Source organism: Dermacentor andersoni, chromosome 7 (assembly GCF_023375885.2).
Source record: "Dermacentor andersoni chromosome 7, qqDerAnde1_hic_scaffold, whole genome shotgun sequence".
NCBI classification, from domain to species: Eukaryota; Metazoa; Arthropoda; class Arachnida; order Ixodida; family Ixodidae; genus Dermacentor; species Dermacentor andersoni.
In genome coordinates, this window is record NC_092820.1 from 153460090 (window position 1) to 153482093 (window position 22004).

Genomic DNA, 22004 nt, shown 5'->3' on the forward strand with positions numbered 1-22004 from the left:
CGAGATCTCACATGCCGCGCATCAGATCAGGAACTGCTCCAGGATGACTGCGGCTCCTACAAAGACCCACTTACTACTTTTCACGAGATCACCTCACACTATAGAGACGGCAGGAGGGTTTTTCCTCCCCCTCCCCCCCCATCAGAAGCTCAACCGAGCTCAGGCAGTCACATTAAGAATGATTAAAACTAAATCTTATCCCACACCTTTTGTGCTTAACAATATTGACCGGGATTTTCCCGCGGAATGTAAAAGTTGTGGACACACTCCGTGTCTATTTGATCATATGTTCTGGCTGTGCCCAAACCAAAGGGCTTCGGATCTCAACAGTGAGGAGGACTGGAGTCGGCGCATATCCAGCGAAGTCCTCCAATATCAACTCCTGGCCATCCGGAGAGCTCACGACATCGGGAAAGCCTTTGGCCTATCGGTGCCTACGTGGGCGGAGCCACCGACTTAGCCTGGGGGCTTGTGCCCTCGGACCCTAGTTTCTCTGGACTAAAATAAAGTTCTTGCCATGCCATGCCAAGTCTTCCGAGCTTATTATTCCAAAAAATGCATTGTCATCCTCGTCGTGTTCTATCAGCGGGTCAGTGGGAGTGCGTGATAGGCAGTCGATACCAGAGTGTTTTCGTCTCGACTTATAGATTTCAGTTATGTCATAATCTTGCAGGCTGAGGCTCCACCACACCACACATCCTGAAGGGCCCTTTAAGTTCGCTAGCCAACACAACGCGTGATGGTCGCTAACGACTTTGGACGGCTTGCCATTACGTAAGGGCATAATTTTACTGTAGCCCAAATGATGCCGAGGCACACCTTTTCGGTTGTAGAATAATTGCCTTCCGGTTTTGACAGCAACCGGCTAGCGTAAGCTATCACCCGTTCAAGTCCGTCTTTCCTCGGGACTAGGACGGCACCGAGGCCAAGGCGACTGGTGTCAGGGTGAATTTCTGTATCGGTGTCCTTGTCGAAGTGCACAAGTACTCGTGGCGATGCATGCTTCATTTGGGTTCTCGAAATGCGTCGGCCTGCCGAATATAAACAAAGCGTATAATAGGAGTGCGTGCAGATGAAATGAGAAACCTTACGCCATACAAATATTTCTGGATAAGCAGTACAATTTTGTACTTATTTACGTCATGCAGCACTTATTTTCTTTGCGTGCATTGCGAGCCGCTACGAATGTTATGCCCTATAAACGTGGAAAATCTTAAGATTTGACTTTTGCTGGCCACGCCACTCGGAACTGTTCACTGGGCTTTTTAGGCGTGTGTGTGTGTGTGTGTGTGTGTGTGTGTGTGTGTGTGTGTGTGTGTGTGTGTGTGTGTGTGTGTGTGTGTGTGTGTGTGTGTGTGTGTGTGTGTGTGTGTGTGTGTGTGTGTGTGTGCGTGTGTGTGTGTGTGTGTGCGTGTGTGTGTGTGTGTGTGTGTGTGTTGCGTGCGTGCGTGCGCGCGCGCGGAGGGGGAGTGGAGCGGAAGTTTTCTACCTTACTATATTTATTCCCTTTAAACGTGATCATAATTTCTTAATTTTACAGTGACGAATGCCAACGTGGATGAAGCTGGACGTGTATTTTTGCCCACATGCGAGAACAAGAACGGCACAAGTGTGTTCTGCAGAAAAGGCTCTCCAAAGAACATCTGCTGCGAGTGCTGTGAGTTACATTATATGTTGTTTCTTTAAGTTTTTTTGGGACAACAATATACAGGATGCCTTATTTGTTGAACCATGCATACAGATTTCTTATCAACAAGGCTATTATTAAAGGCATTGTAATACACCCGTATTTTTAAATCTTGATAAACGAATTTCAAGCAATAGCTGACACCGAGCGAGCGACGCAGCTACGTTTGACAAAAGCACTGTGCGATGATGTGTGTGCCGAACTTTGAATGATGGGAAAGTCGCGGCAAATACTGATACAGCGCGTCACTGCTGATGCTTGCCGCGCTGAACGCGTCGCATCAGAACCTACCGAACCGTCAGTTTGAAACTTCAACGCGCCTTTGGTAATGGGGTTCTGTGTGATTTATAACATTCAGGCCACGCGCGGTTTCGGCATTGCCTGGATTGAGTGTCAAAATTCGATTACGAATTCTTTAAATTTTCTGCAGTTTTGAAGATTAAAGAAATGAGGGCTCAATGAAATGTGAGTGCCTCCAAGTTTGACATTTTGAACTGTCCAGAGGGTTCAAATAAAAAGGTGATTTACGATTGCTTGTTAATTATTCCTTTTGATACGTTATTAGCGCCAAATATGCTCGCCTTGCCGAAAGATTTATTTGCAACAACCCCACGTGCGCTAAGCTCATTCTATTTTTATGAGAAATCCGTATGTACAGCTTAAAAGAAGCATTCTGTGCGGACGTTCCGGACGAATTTTCACTATCGTCGCCACCGTTACCGTCACTGTGATGTTCTCTATAACGCGTCGGCATGTTCGAGTTTAAACCGGTTTACCACTTTAAGGGTGTTTTTACACCTTATAATCTTAAACTTTGCACCCTTGGGGGCTTATCTTGTCCCGCCACAATAATCGTCGTGTCTTGCACGCATTTCCTTTCTTTAAAGCTGCGAGCGCGGTATTTCCAGGTCACGAACGGCATGCGCGTTATCTGCTTACACAGCACTCGCGACAGGAAAGTTGGGGGCGCAGAGTTTTCACGGAAGGAAACGCATACAAGGCAAATGACGATTATGGTTTTGGGACAATATGCACTCTTAAAATGTTTGCACCCTTTGGGGCTTACCTTGTCCCGCAACAAGAATCGTGATCGTCCTTGTTTGCGTTTCCTTTCTTGAAAACTCAGCGCTCGCTACTTTCCTGTCGAGAATATTTGTCACGCTGATATCGCGCAAGCTGTTCGTGACTTGAAGTACAGGTCCCGCAGCGTTAAAGAAAGGAAACGAATGCAAGACATGACAGTTATTGTTGTGGGAAAAGATAAGTTGAAAAGCTTGTCAATCGTTTAAAGCTTGTTAGTCCCAAAAGGTGCAAACTTTGTTGAGAGTGCATTAAAAAGGAATTTCCACCAGCCAACATGTCCATTCTATAGGTTCGTTGAGTTCCACCCCATGACACCTTTTACGTTAAAGGGGGCCAACCATGCCATTACTCTCATTTCTTAGAAGCCATGCATGCAAGTTCTGTTCATCGCAGCACTTTGCTATTCCTGCGAATAATCACCAGACAGCGCCAGCTAGAAAGAGAACCACTAAAGCGTGGTAGATGCTGTATGGACCAATATATGCCCCTAAAATCCGTAAAAAGGGGCAGTATTTTTTTTCTGTTGAGTTTCTCATATTTATTCTATGATTAGGCCACCGTGAAACACAAGAGCACAACCTGAATACATGAATGCAACCGAAATACAAGGCCACACATGAGCACGGAACGTTCCAATAAAGACTCTGCTCGCGCTAGCAATACCCATGTACCTTTCTGACAGGCTTATATAGCCATGGTGTCTTGGCGTGCAGCGCAGTACCAATGCGCCTCGTTGTTTTGTGTAACTAAACAATAAATATCCACCAAATATTTGTTTCGGTAGGTCAGCTGACAGGTCCTTCAAAAGCACACATGCCTATTAATATAATATCGCGGTACCTTTAAACTAGCTGCTTCCAATTATCAACACGGCTGTTACATGTGCGAAACAGAGATGCTTTACTAGCTCCTAACACCCTTAGCATCAAAAGCTTGTTTTAGGTGAACAATTACATCCGCGCAGATACAGAAGGGTTGTTTCGGTAAATAAAACAGGCTAGCTAACATATTTTTGCAACTTTCTGTTTGGCAAAATGGTGTTCTTGATGCCGAAAATTTTCTTAAGGGTTCAAAGTGATTTTCAGTGTACATAGATACATTATTCAGCCGCTAAAGTGGCTATGACCAAGTTTTACGGCCTTGATTGAATGATTCCTCTTTTTTTTTACAAATGCAGCGCTCAAGGAACAGTCATAAATTATTTCATGAATAGCTTGTCTGTTATCGTACATATTTTAACTCAGACACGAAACAATATTAGTGCTCACAATCTGAAACTGATCTTTCGCTAGCGCCGGCGAGATTCTATTGCAGGTTCTACGAGGCTACCTAAAACATTCACGGCTGCCAGAAATGTTGGCTCTCCAACTGATAAAGCGAAGCTTTCTTTGCATACGATTCCATGGTTTTGTCTAGTTTGGTCGCTCGCTTGTGATCTTGCCGAGTATATTCGCACTTACTTAAAAAGGAAACGTGTCCGACGGCGGCATTCAGCTCACGGCCCGCATCGGCGAAGCCCAATTGCCTAACCACGACCGCACATACGCTTATCTTGTGCCAACGCCAACTAACACTTTCAGGTGGTCGCAACACGCTGATTATGATGGTTATTGCTACACTATGGTACATACCCACCACAGGGGGATAAGCCATATATCGGGCCGAGCTCCAACCAGATCTCTGATATCATCGTCACTTCGTGATCGTTATGATTCCCCGTACTCTGGCATGCGCATACCCACAATCGTGGATCGGTGAAGAAGCGCGTCTGCATGTTGATTGTGATGACATTAATTAGTTAATTAACCTCTGGCGCTTTATATACGTGCCCAAAGGAGGGTAAGAATATTACGCACGCCATAGTGGGGGATTCAGGATTAATTTTGAACATGTGGGGTTCTTTAACGTGCACCCACTGCGCGTAAGACGAGCGTTTTCGAACTTCGCCCCTATCGAAATGAGGCCGCCGCGGGCGGGATTCGAACCGCCATCCTAGGCCTCCAGAACCGCCATCATAGCCAGGTCACCACGGCGGGTTATGACAGCGATAATTTCTGTATATGCCCAAACGGAGAGATTGGCCAATGCGGGGGATGCATATCGTGTCAACACCCGCTTGCTCTTTGAGATGATCACTGCGAGCTGTTGACTATGATGTCCACAATATGGAACACACCGACAAATGGTGAATCGGTTGAGAAGCGTGTCCACATGTTGAGTGTAATGGTGCTGATTTCCATACAGTTGCACCTGCCCACAATATGGTTTTGGCCAAGAAGCGGCCGGTACATTAAGAATAAGTAAGAATAAATACAAGCTGTTACGGTTCACTGTGTGCGACGATAAAGGAAACGGGCGCGAAGCGCCTGCGACACGACGTGCATAGTCATTAGGCTCGTCAATATGAAAAGATTTGTCCATCAGGTGTGTGCGACGGGATCATGCACCAGTGAAAATCGTACACTTTTTTGTCCTACGTTCACCCCCTCTACGCCAAAAAGTGGTTTCTCTCGGAATCGCTGTGTGTGGGTTGCCCAGTCTGTGGACCCGACGTCGCCTACGCTCCCCCCCCCCCCTCCTCCTCTACACCAATGAGTGGTATTTCTCCGTATTCCTCTCTGTGAACTGACCAGCATGCTGACAATACCCTCTACCAGGAATCAAAAGAGAAAGAGGTTGCCCTGATGGTGTGGGGCATAGCAAGCCCAGCAAGACGCCACATACACATAGTCGCTGCCCAGGAGTGCAAGGGCACGAACGCAAACGGGTTGGTACTTTTAGTCTTGGAGCGCCCCGCTCACCCGTAATAACGTATGAAACTTCTCTTATTGTTTTACTTCATTTCGCCTTCCCTGGCGAACCCTCTTCAATGGTCAGTCTGGTTCGAGCTCCAAGCAGAGGCTGCTCAAGGTCGTCGAAGCTCCGTGCCCATAGCAACTGGAGGTACCAGCTCACAACAACTGGTGGCAGCGGTAACAAAGCCTATACAGTATTTTTCGCATTGCATAGCACGGCTACGCGAGAGCACATGTCCCGGCTAGTTTGCTTTGCGCCAAAGGGGGAGGTATGAAATAGGCAAATTTATAGCATTTCCTTGCCAGTTTCACAAACTCTTCGCATCCCATAGATAACTGCCTTGCATTTGCATAATTTTTGTGCCGACAGAAATCGGCGCATTGAGATGCACTGAACAGGCCTGATGAAGTTAGCTGATTGAATGCTTTTAGTTCGATAGCAGTTATATGGGGCCCTATAACGTAAAACTATTCCCAATATGTTTTATTCCAATCTCCTGACGCCGAATTGGCGTAACCGTCGACGCAAGCATCGGGCGGTGACCGGTAGGGTTATCTGAAGAGACCAATCAAACGCTCTCCTCATTTATAGGAGGTCACATATGTTTGCTTTAAAAACGAATAACATTGCCTACACTCAACGGCTTCTCTTATCTGAGTGGCTGACAAGAGGCGAGGAGCACGCTCAAGTGGAGAGGGATTAGATGGGGCCGAGCCAGTGCACTGAAAATCGATAACCGGATGAAGAGGGTGGTGCCGGCGTCTGCGATTGGTCCGCTTTCCCTTACTTAGCTTGCGGTGGCTGGTCTAAAATAGCGGCGGCATCCAACGAAAAGTTAAGAATGCTGCTAAACTGGATGCTCATTGAAGAATAGTTGGCAGAGCGAGGTTGTAAACATGCCGAAAGCGCTCGAAAACGTTACACGGCCACGGAAAAAGTATATTTTTTTTTGTGCGCAAATAAACCCATGCTCTCCGGCAGGTGCGAGTAGCCAGTGCCTGAGCGATTGGCGGCAGCCATCTTTTCTACCTTTCGGAACGGGGCAGCATTCGGCTATCCAGGAAAAAATTCAGAAAAATGTTTTGTTCCGCATAGTCATCATCACCTTCAGCCTAGTTACGCCCACTGCAGGGCAAAGGCCTCTCCCATACTTCTCCAACTACCCCGTTCATGTACTAATTGTGGCCATGTTGTCCCTGCAAACGTCTTAATGTCATCCGCCCACCTAACTTTCTGCCGCCCCCTGCCACGCTTCCCTTCCCTTGGAATCCAGTCCGTAACCCTTAATGACCATCGGTTATCTTCCCTCCTCATTACATGTCCGGCCCATGCCCATTTCTTTTTCTTGATTTCAACTAAGATGTCATTTACCCGCGCTTGGTCCCTCACCCAATCTGCTCTTTTCTTATCCCTTAATTTTACACCCATCATTCTTTCCATAGCTCGTTGCGTCGTCCTCAATTTCAGCAGAACCCTTTTCGTAAGCCTCCAGGTTTCTGCCCCATATGTGAGTACCGGCAACACACATGTGTTATACACTTTCCTCTTGAGGGATAGTGGCAACCTGCTGTTCATGATTTGAGAATGCCTGCCAAACGCACCCCTGCCCATTCTTATTCTTCTGGTTATTTCAGTCTCAGGATCCGGATCCGTGGTCACTACCTGCCCTAAGTAGATGTATTCCCTTACCACTTCGAGTGCCTCACTACCTATCGTAAACTGCTGTTCTCTTCCGAGACTGTTAAACATATCTTTAGTTTTCTGCAGATTAATTTTCAGACCCACCCTTCTGCTTTGCCTCTCCAGGTCAGTGAGCATGCATTGCAATTTGTCTCCTGAGTTACTAAGCAAGGCAATATCATCAGCGAATCGCAAGTTGCTAAGGTATTCTCCATCAACTTTTATCTCCAATTCATCCCACTCCAGGTCTCTGAATACCTCCTGTAAACATGCTGTGAATAGCTTTGGAGAGATCGTATCTCCCTGTCTGACGCCTTTCTTTAGTGGGATTTTGTTGCTTTCTTTGTGGAGGACTACGGTGGCTGTGGAACCGCTATAGATAGCTTCCAGTATCTTTACATATGGCTCATCTACACCCTGATTCCGTAATGCCTCCATGACTGCTGAGGTTTCGACTGAATCAAACGCTTTCTCGTAATCAATGAAAGCTATATATAAGGGTTGGTTATATTCTGCACATTTCTCTATCACTTGATTGATAGTGTGAATATGGTCTATTGTTGAGTAGCCTTTACGGAATCCTGCCTGGTCCTTTGGTTCACAGAAGTCTAAGGTGTTCCTGATTCTATTTGCGATTACCTTAGTAAATATTTTGTAGGCAACGGACAGTAAGCTGATCGGTCTATAATTTTTCATGTCTTTGGCGTCCCCTTTCTTATGGATTAGGATTATAATAGCGTTCTTCCAAGTTTCCGGTACGTTCGAGGTCATGAGGCATGGTGTATATAGGGCGGCCAATCTTTCTAGGACAGTGTTCCCACCATCCTTCAACAAATCTGCTGCTACCTGATCCTCCCCAGCTGCCTTCCCCCTTTGCATAGCTCCTAAGGCTTTCTTTACTTCTTCTGGCGTTACCTGTGGGATTTCGAATTCCTCTAGGCTATTCTCTCTTCCACTATTGTGGTGGGTGCCACTGGTACTGTATAAATCTCTATAGAACTCCTCAGCCACTTGAACGATCTCATCCGTATTAGTAACGATATTGCCGGCTTTGTCTCTTAAGGCACACATCTGGTTCTTGCCTATTCCTAGTTTCTTCTTCACTGCTTTTAGGCTTCCTCCGTTCCTGAGAGCCTGTTCAATTTTATCCATATTATAGTTCCTTATGTCCCGTGTCTTATGCTTGTTGATTAACTTAGAAAGTTCTGCCAGTTCTATTCCAGCTGTAGGGTTCGAGGCTTTCATACATTGGCGTTTCTTGATCAGATCTTTCGTCTCCTGCGATAGCTTACTGGTTTCCTGTCTAACGGCGTTACCACCGACTTCTATTGGGCACTCCTTAATGATGCCCATAAGATTGGCGTTCATTGCTTCAACACTAAGGTCCTCTTCCTGAGTTAAAGCCCAATACCTGATCTGTAGCTTGATCCGGAATTCCTCTAGTTTCCCTCTTACCGCTAACTCATTGATTGGCTTCTTATGTACCAGTTTCTTCCGTCCCTCCTCAAGTCAAGGCTAATTCGAGTTCTTACCATCCTATGGTCACTGCAGCGCACCTTGCCGAGGACGTCTACATCTTGTATGATGCCAGGGTTCGCGCAGAGTATGAAGTCGATTTCATTTCTAGTCTCACCATTCGGGCTCCTCCACGTCCACTTTCGGCTAACCCGCTTGCGGAAAAAGGTATTCATTACCTGCATGTTATTCTGTTCTGCAAAATCTACTAACAACTCTCCTCTGCTATTCCTAGAGCCTATGCTATATTCCCCACTGACTTGTCTCCAGCCTGCTTCTTGCCTACCCTGGCATTGAAGTCGCCCATCAGTATAGTGTATTTTGTTTTGACTTTGCCCATCGCCGATTCCGCGTCTTCATAAAAGCTTTCGACTTCCTGGTCATCATGACTGGATGTAGGGGCGTAGACTTGTACTACCTTCAATATGTACCTCTTATTAAGTTTCACAACAAGACCTGCCACCCTCTCGTTAATGCTGTAGAATTCCTGTATGTTACCAGCTATTTCCTTATTAATCAGCAATCCGACTCCTAGTTCTCGTCTCTCCGCTAAGCCCCGGTAGCACAGTACGTGCCCGCTTTTTAGCACTGTATATGCTTCTTTTGTCCTCCTAACCTCACTGAGCCCTATTATATCCCATTTACTACCCTCTAATTCCTCCAATAACACTGCTAGACTCGCCTCACTAGATAACGTTCTAACGTTAAACGTTGCCAGGTTCAGATTCCAATGGCGGCCTGTCATAGTAAATGCATCTTTAACGCCTAAACCTCACTTTGAGGCGGTGAGTTTTCGCGGTTTTGTGACGTTGCGTCGCGGGCAGGTGAAGTGGGTGCAGCCCTAAAACTTTTGACCAGTCATCATCATCATCATCATCAGCCTAGTTACGCCCACTGCAGGGCAAAGGCCTCTCCCATACTTCTCCAACTGCCCCGGTTATGTACTAATTGTGGCCATGTTGTCCCTGCAAACGTCTTAATGTCATCTGCCCACCTAACTTTCTGCCGCCCCCTGCTACGCTTCCCTTCTCTTGGAATCCAGTCCGTAGCTCTTAGTGACCATCGGTTATCTTCCCTCCTCATTACATGTCCGGCCCATGCCCATTTCTTTTTCTTGATTTCAACTAAGATGTCGTTTACCCGCGTTTGTTGCCTCACCCAATCTGCTCTTTTCTTATCCCTTAACGTTACACCCATCATTCTTCTTTCCATAGCTCGTTGCGTCGTTCTCAATTTCAGCAGAACCCTTTTCGTAAGCCTCCAGGTTTCTGCCCCATATGTGAGTACTGGTAACACACAGCTGTTGTACACTTTCCTTTTGAGGGATAGTGGCAACCTACTGTTCATGATTTGAGAATGCCTGCCAAACGCACCCCAACCCATTCTTATTCTTCTGGTTATTTCAGTCTCATGATCCGGATCCGTGGTCACTACCTGCCCTAAGTAGATGTATTCCCTTACCACTTCCAGTGTTTCGCTACCTATCGTAAACTGCTGTTCTCTTCCGAGACTGTTAAACAGTACTTTAGTTTTCTGCAGATTAATTTTCAGACCCACCCTTCTGCTTTGTCTCTCCAGGTCAGTGAGCATGCATTGCAATTGGTCTCCTGAGTTACTAAGCAAGGCAATATCATCAGCGAATCGCAAGTTGCTAAGGTATTCTCCATCAACTTTTATCCCCAATTCTTCCCACTCCAGGCCTCTGAATACCTCCTGTAAACATGCTGTGAATAGCATTGGAGATATCGTATCTCCCTGTCTGACGCCTTTCTTTATAGGGATTTTGTTGCTTTCTTTGTGGAGGACTACGGTGGCTGTGGAGCCGCTATAGATATCTTCCAGTATTTTTACATATGGCTCATCTACACCCTGATTCCGTAATGCCTCCATGACTGCTGAGGTTTCGACTGAATCAAACGCTTTCTCGTAATCAATGAAAGCTATATATAAGGGTTGGTTATATTCTGCACATTTCTCTATCACTTGATTGATAGTGTGAATATGGTCTATTGTTGAGTAGCCTTTACGGAATCCTGCCTGGTCCTTTGGTTGACAGAAGTCTAAGGTGTTCCTGATTCTATTTGCGATTACCTTAGTAAATACTTTGTAGGCAACGGACAGTAAGCTGATCGGTCTATAATTTTTCAAGTCTTTGGCGTCCCCTTTCTTATGGATTAGGATTATGTTAGCGTTCTTCCAAGATTCCGGTACGCTCGAGGTTATGAGGCATTGCGTATACAGGGTGGCCAGTTTCTCTAGAACAATCTGACCACCATCCTTCAACAAATCTGCTGTTACCTGATCCTCCCCAGCTGCCTTCCCCCTTTGCATAGCTCCTAAGGCTTTCTTTACTTCTTCTGGCGTTACCTGTGGGATTTCGAATTCCTCTAGGCTATTCTCTCTTCCACTATCGTCGTGGGTGCCACTGGTACTGTATAAATCTCTATAGAACTCCTCAGCCACTTGTACTATCTCGTCCATATTAGTAACGATATTGCCGGCTTTGTCTCTTAACGCACACATCTGATTCTTGCCTATTCCTAGTTTCTTCTTCACTGTTTTTAGGCTTCCTCCTTTCCTGAGAGCCTGTTCAATTCTATCCATATTATAGTTCCTGATGTCCGCTGTCTTACGCTTGTTGATTAACTTAGAAAGTTCTGCCAGTTCTATTCTAGCTGTAGGATTAGAGGCTTTCATACATTGGCGTTTCTTGATCAGATCTTTCGTCTCCTGCGATAGCTTACTGGTTTCCTGTCTAACGGCGTTACCACCGACTTCTATTTCGCACTCCTTGATGATGCCCATGAGATTGTCGTTCATTGCTTCAACACTAAGGTCCTCTTCCTGAGTTAAAGCCGAATACCTGTTCTGTAGTTTGATCCGGAATTCCTCTAGTTTCCCTCTTACCGCTAACTCATTGATTGGCTTCTTGTGTACCAGTTTCTTTCGTTCCCTTCTCAAGTCTAGGCTAATTCGAGTTCTTACCATCCTGTGGTCACTGCAGCGTACCTTGCCGAGCACGTCTACATCTTGAATGATGCCAGGGTTCGCGCAGAGTATGAAGTCGATTTCATTTCTAGTCTCACCATTCGGGCTCCTCCACGTCCACTTTCGGCTAACCCGCTTGCGGAAAAAGGTATTCATTATACGCATATTATTCTGTTCTGCAAACTCTACTAATAATTCTCCTCTGCTATTCCTAGAGCCTATGCCATATTCCCCCACTGACTTGTCTCCAGCCTGCTTCTTGCCTACCCTGGCATTGAAGTCGCCCATCAGTATAGTGTATTTTGTTTTGACTTTACCCATCGCCGATTCTACGTCTTCATAAAAGCTTTCGACTTCCTGGTCATCATGACTAGATGTAGGAGCGTAGACCTGTACAACCTTCATTTTGCACCAGTAGCCGTACTGACCAGTAGCCGAGGTCTAATGGTGAAAAGGCGTCAAATCATAAATAACTGTTTTTCTATCGTTCGATCCAATCATGCGTAATCAGTGTGTACACTTCACGTCAGCTGGGGAGCTATAAAGCTTTTGTGACGTGGCGTGACAGACAGGCGAAGTGAGGGCGGTCCAAAAAATTTTTGACCGATCGCGGATGGCTGATTGCATGAAAGGAATAGAAAAGTTTGGAATAGCTTTGCGCTATAGCGTTCATGCACTCTGGAGGCACATTCAAGCCGTCGTCGCCCCCGCCAGAGTAGTCGTGCTGTCATAGTGACGGTGCATGCGGGGAACGCGTTCGGAGGTTACGCGGAGTCCATTTCCCTGCGACAGCGACAATCGAGACGAAGTGGACGCATGACGCATTGTCAAAGCTACGCTCAATCGCCAAGGTGGTGGAGGAGAAGCAAGGGCGCTATAACCTAGACGCATTCCAACGTGCTCCTATTGCATTTCTGCAATTAGCGCTTCAAGATTGGTAAAAAAAAGTTTCGAGCCACGCCCACTTCGCCTCTCTGTCACTCGACGTCACGAGAAGCGTGAGCACCTCTTATCTGATATCAGTTCTACTTACTTATAGTTTACAATTTAACCGAAAGTAACTAAAGAAATATTTCTGATTGTACGCCTTTTTCGCCGTTGTATATAGCCCTCCGCTATTGGTGCGACCACTTCACCTTGCTTTCACGCGATGGTCCCAAAACCGCATTAACTCACCACTTCAACGGGACTTGCACGCACTAAAGATGCATTATTATTCCAAATAAAACTGTCGCCTCTTTTTCTTTGAATATGAAGACTGCCCCTTTCCGGAAGGAATAGCTGAGGGCTCTCTGCCGATCGCTCTGGCATTGGCTACTCTAAACGGCTGGGCAGAATGAATTTATTTTCGCACAATAAACATTTTTGCGAGACTGTACAACATTTTCGAGCTCTTTCAGCCACGTATGCGATGTGGCTCTGCAATTCTTATTCGCTGAGGATCCGCTTCAGGCACATCTTTAACTTCCCATTGCACACGGCCGCTATTTTCGACCAGCCGTGCTCCGCAAGCTAAGCAACGGGAAGCGGACCAATCGCACAGGCCGGCACCGGGTTTTGTCACCCAGTTATAAACTTTCACTGGGCTAACTCGGCCCCTCTTAAACCCTCTGTACTTAAGGCAGCTGTTTAAGCTAGTTAGTATTTTGATAAAGACATGTTCCAGCGCGCATGAAAAATGCGAACAGCTGCTACAAAAAGGACGACAGTTCTTTTGTCTGTGCACTTTGTTTCGTCTTTCTTGCTACCTTCAACATGTCTTTGTCTTCTCCATTTGTGCGCATTCGGCTCTTCTTGTCAGCCTATTATATGAAAAAATGTTCCCGTAGAACCAACCTTCGATTTATATCTTTGTAAGCGTCGCTGAGCATATCATGTTATGTAGTAACCCACAGGTATTTTTATGTAGCGTACATTTACATGTGTACAGCCTTGCAATTTTTAGCCAGAACACGTGGTTGTGACCACGCGGCGTGCCAGGGGCATAGATGCGGCGAGGAGCACTCCTGAAGCGAACAGCGCAGCAGAATACATTCGAACTGAAAATCACCTTCCGCGCCCGCGTATACTTTCGCCGATCCTACCTGCTCTCGCCCCTACAGGGCAGCTAAAACAGAGCACGAAATACCGCTCCGTTTTTTCCCATATTCTTCTCAAGCTCTTGCGGTATGCATAACCTTTACTATGGCGTACAAACAGGCCCACATTGCCACGTTCGGGCAAAAAGTATGTAGCAATGTGTACATACGTGCGGCTCTTCAGCGAGCCTCTTTCACGTCTACTTGGGTCACTATAGATGCGGGGCTGAGTAGGCGCCGACTTTCAATTGAAACTCCTTGACGCCGACTTCCAGTACTGGGTATGCGCCACTTTGCCTGTGCTGGTCCCCGATAAACCTCTTTGATGCCAGCTTCGATCTCCAGTGGTGTGCCATTAGGTGTGTGCCACTCTTCAACGGACGTCTTTGACGCCGACTTCGGTGACTACTTCTGCGCCTATGTGCAACGGCAAAAATATCCCTTAAACTTATGCGGTGCTTAGCGAAATCGAACCCACGCGACAAGGGTCCCTCAAGCACAGTAACCTAATGCATTAGCAGGCTGTGCCACAAATGCACTGGGTATATGCCACTTTTCTACGAACCTCTCGTCAAACTGGGTCGCTGTGTCTGTACCACTTTGTGTGCGGCAAGCGAAGGACGATTCGCGGAGTTCGCAAGCATCGGCGCGCCACGGTCGCCGTCTTGGAGGACACGCGTGGACCTCTCGGCAACGCCACTAGATGGCGCACTTTGTCGAGGAAGAAGCGCTGTTGTAAAACCCGGTTGCCGCACGGCGAGGCTCTCAGCACTCGTACGCACCGGCGTGCCGTGCATTTCGGAGGCCACACACAGGCTTCGCGACGGTGGCACTAGATGGCGCCGAGTGTTCTTATGGTAGCGCGAAAGAGAAATCCAGCTGCAGTGCACGCCTTGTACTCACTCGTTTTGACGGTGGAAATGAGTTGTGTTGCTACGTTGATTCAATGCTTGACGCATTGCCGCGGGCAGTCACCGTGAGATGGGTTCTGCCGAATTTTTTTTTCTCACGGAGTTCATCAGAGATGGCGGCACTAGGTGGTACCGAGTGTTCTTCGGGAAAAGCGAAAGAGAAATCCACTATCGGTAAACGCCCTATGCATACCTTTTTGCGACAGTGGCAATATGTATTGTCGCTATATTAATTCAAGGCTAAACGCGTTACCAGTCATCGTGGCATGAGTTCTGCAATATTTCTTTTTTTTTGCGAAATTCATCGGAAATCTAAACCACAGAAGTTATGCTGATTATTGGGTTCATGCACCTCTTGCACCACGTTTCACATCGGAAGACGTGTGATAAACAGAGGTGGGCAAATGACTTCATTTTCTGTTTTCCTCCCTCATCCTCGCGTTGAAACACTTGGCCGCCCTTCCCCACCCTCACCCTCAGCGCAAGAAAGCTTTACCCGCGCTCCCTCAGCATCACCCGCACACTAAAACGGCGACTATCCTTCTCTTGAATTTTGCATCATCAAGCTTGAATATGTGCAATGCCACTTATCCGCGTCTTGCTATGGAACAGCAGGATGTCCAGCACGCTGTAATGGTTTTGGAGGTGTACGACATAACGTTGTGCGCGGGAGGTGCGCTGACCGCTGGTGATCAGTCGAAAAAACATAACCTTGGAGTGACGCAAAAGCCGCCGTCACTCCTTCCGTACTCATTGCCGCTTTCAGTGGCTAATGCTTACAATAGGTTTAGCTACAACTACCATCAACAGCCATTTATGACTTTCGTCAGTTAAAAATGGGCTTTGACGTACATCAGCGCTATAGAATTTTTTTTTGTCAGCGCGCTTCAAAAATTAAGACCCAGGACACATCACGCATCCACTCTCAGTAACTCTTTACTTTGACGATGTGAAACGCCCTTTCCTCAGTTAACCTTGCATGGTCACCACACCATTCCCCGCTCTGGTCTCACAACGTCCGCCTTCCCTTACCTCACGCTCAGCAACCTTCCCGAAAGCGATCCTCACCTCACCACGTGAGAGTGAGGTCAGATGACAATGAGGAAGGCCCTCGTGAGGGTACCCATGTCTGTTAACAGATACAGTTTTTCGTACAGTCCCATATTCGCACTTTGTCGATGTCGTAAAACATTCAACATCCACAACCAACTTTCGTAGGCCTCTCTTGGATTCCCCTTTCTAGAATGTCTTTTTAGAGTCTTCGCTATCGTAATACATGATCCTTACCCTCGTTAAACGCATCTGTTTACTATATGCTACCCATATCCTTAAGTTTCTCAAACGACTCCTTAAGGTGAATAATAAAAGTGGAATGCATAAGCTGTGGATTAGTATAGGCCAAATATTACGAGTGATGACTTATTTCGGCTTTAACTTACACGACTATCTTTTTTTCTGTATTTCATTGCAGTAACGGAATAACATGGATCATGACAATGACAGATCGTGCATCTGTGATGACGGTACTTTTATGATGGTGATGGTGACCTATCTTGGACGATCCTTTTGAAGAAATTAGAAGAAATAAATGTTTGGAAGCATAGTTTGTTCATAAATATATTCGTTATCTGGCACGAGGTTACGAAAATATTATTACGCAAATGGGTTCATTGTTTCGGTATCTCTATATGGAGGCTGTCCTCGTTGCAACCAAACCTGTACCGTATATATACATTTTAATCGAGCCAGGAGAAAAGGCCTAGCAAGCGGCAAGTGGTGAGCCTTTCCTCCTCTCTGGCTTTTGCGAGCCGGCGTTGACCTGCTTGAATGTGTTGTCATTTGTGAATGTGTTGTAGCGTGCTGGGGAACAATTTGGAGATGTTTTTGCTCGTTCTGCGAAAATATCTACGTCTTGTATATTCATGACCATTACGTAGCCTTCAGGTGCAGCAGTAATTACGTGCAGCATGCAGAAATTTGTCTTGGCTGCGCTAACCTGCATCGTCCATCGCCAGCCGTGGTATTTATAGCTACGTACGTACTGTGATCTATATTGGCTGTAACTCTCCACGATAGGCAGCGGGCTTTGTGGACTGCCGGCGTGAATTCGACAATCTTCCCAGTGTCTGATCGCTTGGCGTAAAATCTTAAATGCAAATGTGTGTGTACAGCCAATCCAATGCAACTCCGAAACACCTAAGCGCCACTTCTTATAGATCGTTTGCGCCATTGTTCTCACGCATTTCAAGTCTAGTATGCTGTGACCGCGTTAGCGTCCTGTGTGACGTCGATGAGCCAACACAGTCGTTGGTAAACCAAAATTGTACATAACGTTTATGCTTCGGTATTGCCGACTTTCCCTTACAAGAAGTAATGTCTAAAAGGGATCGCATAAAAAGAATGCGACGGCGTTCTGTGAGAACACAATTTCCGCGAGACTGATTAGTCCGCCATATATAAGAAGGGCCAAAAAATACCGAACAAGAAAAACAGTTTTTACCCTCTTGAGGCATCTGGAGATTGAATCCCGCTTATCTAGAGTGGCCAATCGGCCAATTTGGTCGATGTCGAGCGCTAAGAAAAAAAATCTGAGGACACCTAAGTACTTCTTACGAGTTGTGAATGCGAAAGCATTAACGCCCAGTTGAACACCTCGGAGGGGTCCTTGGAGTTAGCTTGGTGGGTTTTGATTTGACCTTACTGAGGCGTACTTAGAACGTAGGCGACAGTTTGTGCGAAGAAGGAACGCACGGATAACACAGGCTTCCGAGAGCGAGAGCGAGAGTGACGTGGCATCGCGGCATTACGTCTCTCCTCACGCAACCCCCGGCGCGCTATCGAAACAGCAGCTTGTCCCCTTTCACGCGCTCAACGCCATCGAGGTGCAGCTAGTGACGTGGCGTCACATCTAATGACAGCGCCTGTTTAGATGCCGTTTCGTTGCTGCAAGTGATAGGCGCCGGCTTTTTCGCTCAATGAGCAATTTTAAGCTTTCGCATCAAAAACGGAAGAAACACCGGCTAACATTGCAAAAAGACCACGCTTAATCATGCCGCGTGCGCGTTCCATGCGCTATAGAACAAACATGTACCGAGTGTAACAGTTCCCGTTAGCAAAGCGGTTAAACGAAAAAAAAAAACTTACACGCAGAATGTGGTGTGGAAAATGATGGTGTCTAAATGATTCGTAAGCATTTGCTACTAATCACCTGCTGTTTCGTCGTTGTATGCTACTGTGTTTGGTATCATTGCGAAAACCCCGCGAAAGACTCAAGCAAAAGAGAACTGAGACCAGCATGAGACGACGAAGAATCGAGCAGTAGCAATATTCACTCATGTTATATGATGGTGCCTTTGGATGATGCCATTGCTTCGTGGAAGATGAGCACTGGCCGATACGTGCCTTAGAGTACGTGACGTAAATAAGCAGTGTCACGCTTGATAGAGCTCCTACGTAGACGTGGTCGATGACGCTGCCTGCTCACAATGCAAACTATTATGCACCGTGATCAACGTACTCCAACAGAATCCGCGTATGGCGCAGCCGCGCGAACCCTATCTCGGAAGCGAACTGCGATGTGGACAGAGTGCGCCGAGTGCTGATAGCTTTATGTGCGCTGTATTCTCGTCGCTTAGTTCGCGTTGAAGTGAGAGACAGCGCGAAGGTCAATTCGCTCACTGCTGTGGGCCCTGTCTTGAAAGCGATCGTCTTAGGTGACGGACGGACGGACACACAGACGAGTGTTCTCATTGGGTAGCATAAAACTGCTTCCGCATTTAAAGATGGTTGAAATTGTACTTTACACCGTATTTTCCTAATATTTTTTTAAGGCGACCACAATACTTGGCTCATTGTGCAACCCCGCCGGCATCAGAAAGTCGTGGCAGGAAAGCGGCACAAAATTACGTCATTTTCATCTAACTAAATTTTTTTTTAAATCCCAGGACATCTAAGCACGTCCAATGCCCAATCGGACTCCGCTGAGTGGTTTTTCGAGCTTTACACTACTGGAAATATTTTTGGGTTTTGCTGTGGTTATGGAGCTTCGTGATTAAACTGGTTCGAATGAGTTTTGTTGTACAGTTTCTGCGTTAGTATGGTGGCTGTAGACCGGAATTCATAAGGACGATACTGCTGAGATTTCATGGACGCCGCATGTCACCGATGTCCTGCGCGGCAAGATAACCGAGGAAGGAGCAGTGGCAACGAAGGCCACGACGCGACGCCGCGGGGCGTCGCGTCGCCATATCTGCTCATTCGAAGTGCGTTGGTGAAATGGATTCGCTTCGATGCCTTCTCCCCTCGCGCAACGCCTGGCGCGCTAGCAAGGCAGCATGTATTTGGTTTAGTCCGATCTGCTCCGCGGAAGCCCAAGCGAGCAAGCGCAAGCCAGCGTGACGTGAAGGAGCAGCCAATGAGCATTTAAGTGCAGTTTCGCTGATGCAGACGCCACCAGCTTTTTCGCTCAATAGTCCATTTCACGCTCTCGCATCAGAAAGTGAACGCGCTGAGGATTCGATCCTCAGCGCGTTCGATCTTCAGTGATCCTCAGCGTTCGATCCTCAGCGCAATCCTTGTTTCGAGGATTGCGGACTACGTTCGCTGCTACCGTTGTGCTTCGAGTGCCACTTGCTTTTTCTGGGCACAAGTTTGCCCAATGAAGAGTTAGTTTCGTCACTCACAGTTCTTGCTACTCTATGTTCACTGTCACTACAATGTGACAACATAACTCTTTCTAGCCACGAAGGGCCTTCTTCAGTACTTAAATGCAAGGCACTTCTTTGCCTTGTCCGAGCCAAGGTAAACGCGAGGCCTTCCAAGGTCACAAAGTTTGTCGCCGACGCGCGCGCGCCCCCACGTGCCGGTTTGCTTGCCGTTACGGACTTGCCAACCTAAGCTAGGCGGTGCTACGATGGCGATCGCTTATTTGCATCCGTTTTGAAACGGTGCAGTGACAAACAGTCACCTAGCGTGCTACGGACGCTGCTGATCAGCGCCGCTCGTGGAGTCAAGTGACAAAGTCGCCAGGTAGCGCGGTCACCTATAGGCGTGTTGCGTAAGGGGAGTATGGCCTGCGACATTGAGCATCGCGTTCATTCCTTCGCGAAAGTGGGGCGATCGGCGCCACAACAGCCCCGAAAACACGAAAGTCCGGCAACCACCCGTGAAATTCTACATATTTCCCGGCATGTAATGCAAACAGGAGAGGAGACAAGCTTGCAGCACTGCTGTTCAGAGTCGAGTAACTCCCAACTTCTTCACTTTCGCATGCCAACTTATTTAACGTACGTTCTCGCATGCTAATGTTTATCCGTGTGAGGCAGTCAGTCGAGGGGACGCTCGCAAGTAAGTGGGGTCACATAATTAAATGGGACAGTTGGGTGCGTAGCCTCCGCTGGGAGCCACCACTGAGCGTCGGCAGGAGCGCCAGCTTCGCACAGGAGCAGTGACTGGCGTGACGTGGTGCGATATCACTGCATGTTAAAAACGAATACGAAGAAAGAGGCAAATGATTCGTCAAAGAATAAAAAAACTGCGACAGAACCCGTCTATTGCGGCATAACGTATTGCCACCGTCGAAACGGGGTATGCACATGACGTCATCCGCTAGGAGCTCTAGCGGCGTCCGCGGCGGCCCCCGTAACTTCGGTCGCGAGTTCGCGCTGCCTACGCGAGCAGGCCTGCGTCGCCAAACAGTTTCCAATACGTACGAACCATCCGACTAGCCAAAGTGTCTTTCTGACTCGGCTTATCGAGCTGTACATGGTACGTCAATGATGCACTTAAGCGTGTACGCGAGTTGGTTTAATGAACCAGCAAAATCACGCTTTGAAATCAATGTGTGCTTGTGCGACTCTGTCGACCCGCTCAGAATCAAAGATGATGAGCTCTGGCGCTGTGTTGGACTGCCTCACGTATATCTCGCCGACATCAAGGCTTACCTTGTGAATGCAACGAGTTTCGTCACCAGCGAGCAACTGAAAGCTGGAAAGTCGACGGAAGGCCACAGATATCTGACGAGCGGCTGGGTGCAGTAGCCGCGCATGAAAATGCTTGCAGACAGCGTGGTCCTTGCTGGAAAGGTAAGATTTTTATTTCGCTTCATTGCGATAGCGCTTGTCGGGAATCAAACCGCGGGAAGCCCGCGTGGATTGTGCCACACTTGTCGAATGTCTCGGCCATCGCGAAGAGGGTTCAGTTGCTCGGGATCCTTTAAATGGTGTTTCTGTGTACGAGTATGTAAATAAACGCAAGGCGCCGTGTACGCATTTAGCAGAGCAACGCTAGTGTTTAGTGCTAGTATTAGTGATGCTCGTGGTTTTCGCGACAAACAAGTGTGTCCTATTTTTAACTTCCCATCGGCGCAACATGATCGCCTTTATTACGCAATTTACAGCGTGTTGTCCACTTCCTTCGTGTAGAGTAGCATTAACATTGCTTCACGCACACAAAATATAACTCGAAAACTAAGCACGGGTTCCCTCATTTTTATATTAATTTTTATGTTTCAGCAATTCTGCTGGTCTTGCCAAAACAATTTTCACACCCTCTTGGGTTCGTCATTCACAGTCGTTCAACGAAAAGCCACCCACACCATTGCTTCTTGTAAAAGGCGAGGAGCTGGCTGCACACTGCACCTGTAGATCAGGCCTTGGAGAGACATGCTCGCACATATCTGATATGCCGCTTTACATTGAGGTTGTAGTAAAGAAGTGAGATAACCAGGTATCGAGAAGAACCCAGCCTGGGTAACATTGCTGTCGTCGGGATTCGTTCTTGTGTGATTGCTGCAGCCAAACACATCACAGTTCAACAGGACACCGAACCTCAGTTGACGCACGGCCACGGTGCGTCTAGTCTGTCCGCATACGGAAACACTGTAGGTAGGCCTGTTCAATAAACAAATACCAACAGCACTGCGCACGAAACACTGTAGCGTCCGTGCTTATATATCAGCGACTCGTTAAGTCCACAGCGCGGACGGCGGGTCTAACGATAAGGATCAGATGTTAGCGCGAGAATGACCGCTGGTATTTTTCCGACACCGTACAATTGGTGCGACGCGACCGACGTGTCATCTAGCGCCGCCACCGCGAAGCCTGAGCATCGCCTTCGAGATGCATGGTTCACCGGTGCGTGCGAACGCTGAGAAGCGCGTCCTGTGGCAACCGGCATCCTCTTTCGTGCTATTTTCTGGACACGCGGCGCCATCTAGTGACGCTGCCGAAAAGTCTGCGCTTCGCCTCCGAGACGAGAAGCGTGGTT

General features: G+C 47.4%; 1 long non-coding RNA gene across 1 annotated transcript; it reads left to right on the plus strand.

Moving 5' to 3' along the window:
- The first annotated feature begins 1562 nt into the window (after positions 1–1562).
- On the plus strand, positions 1563–16375 carry LOC129385330 (uncharacterized). Its single transcript, XR_008612903.1, has 2 exons — positions 1563–1657; positions 16210–16375. It is a non-coding gene; the product is annotated as an uncharacterized lncRNA (long non-coding RNA).
- Positions 16376–22004: the final 5629 nt, after the last annotated feature.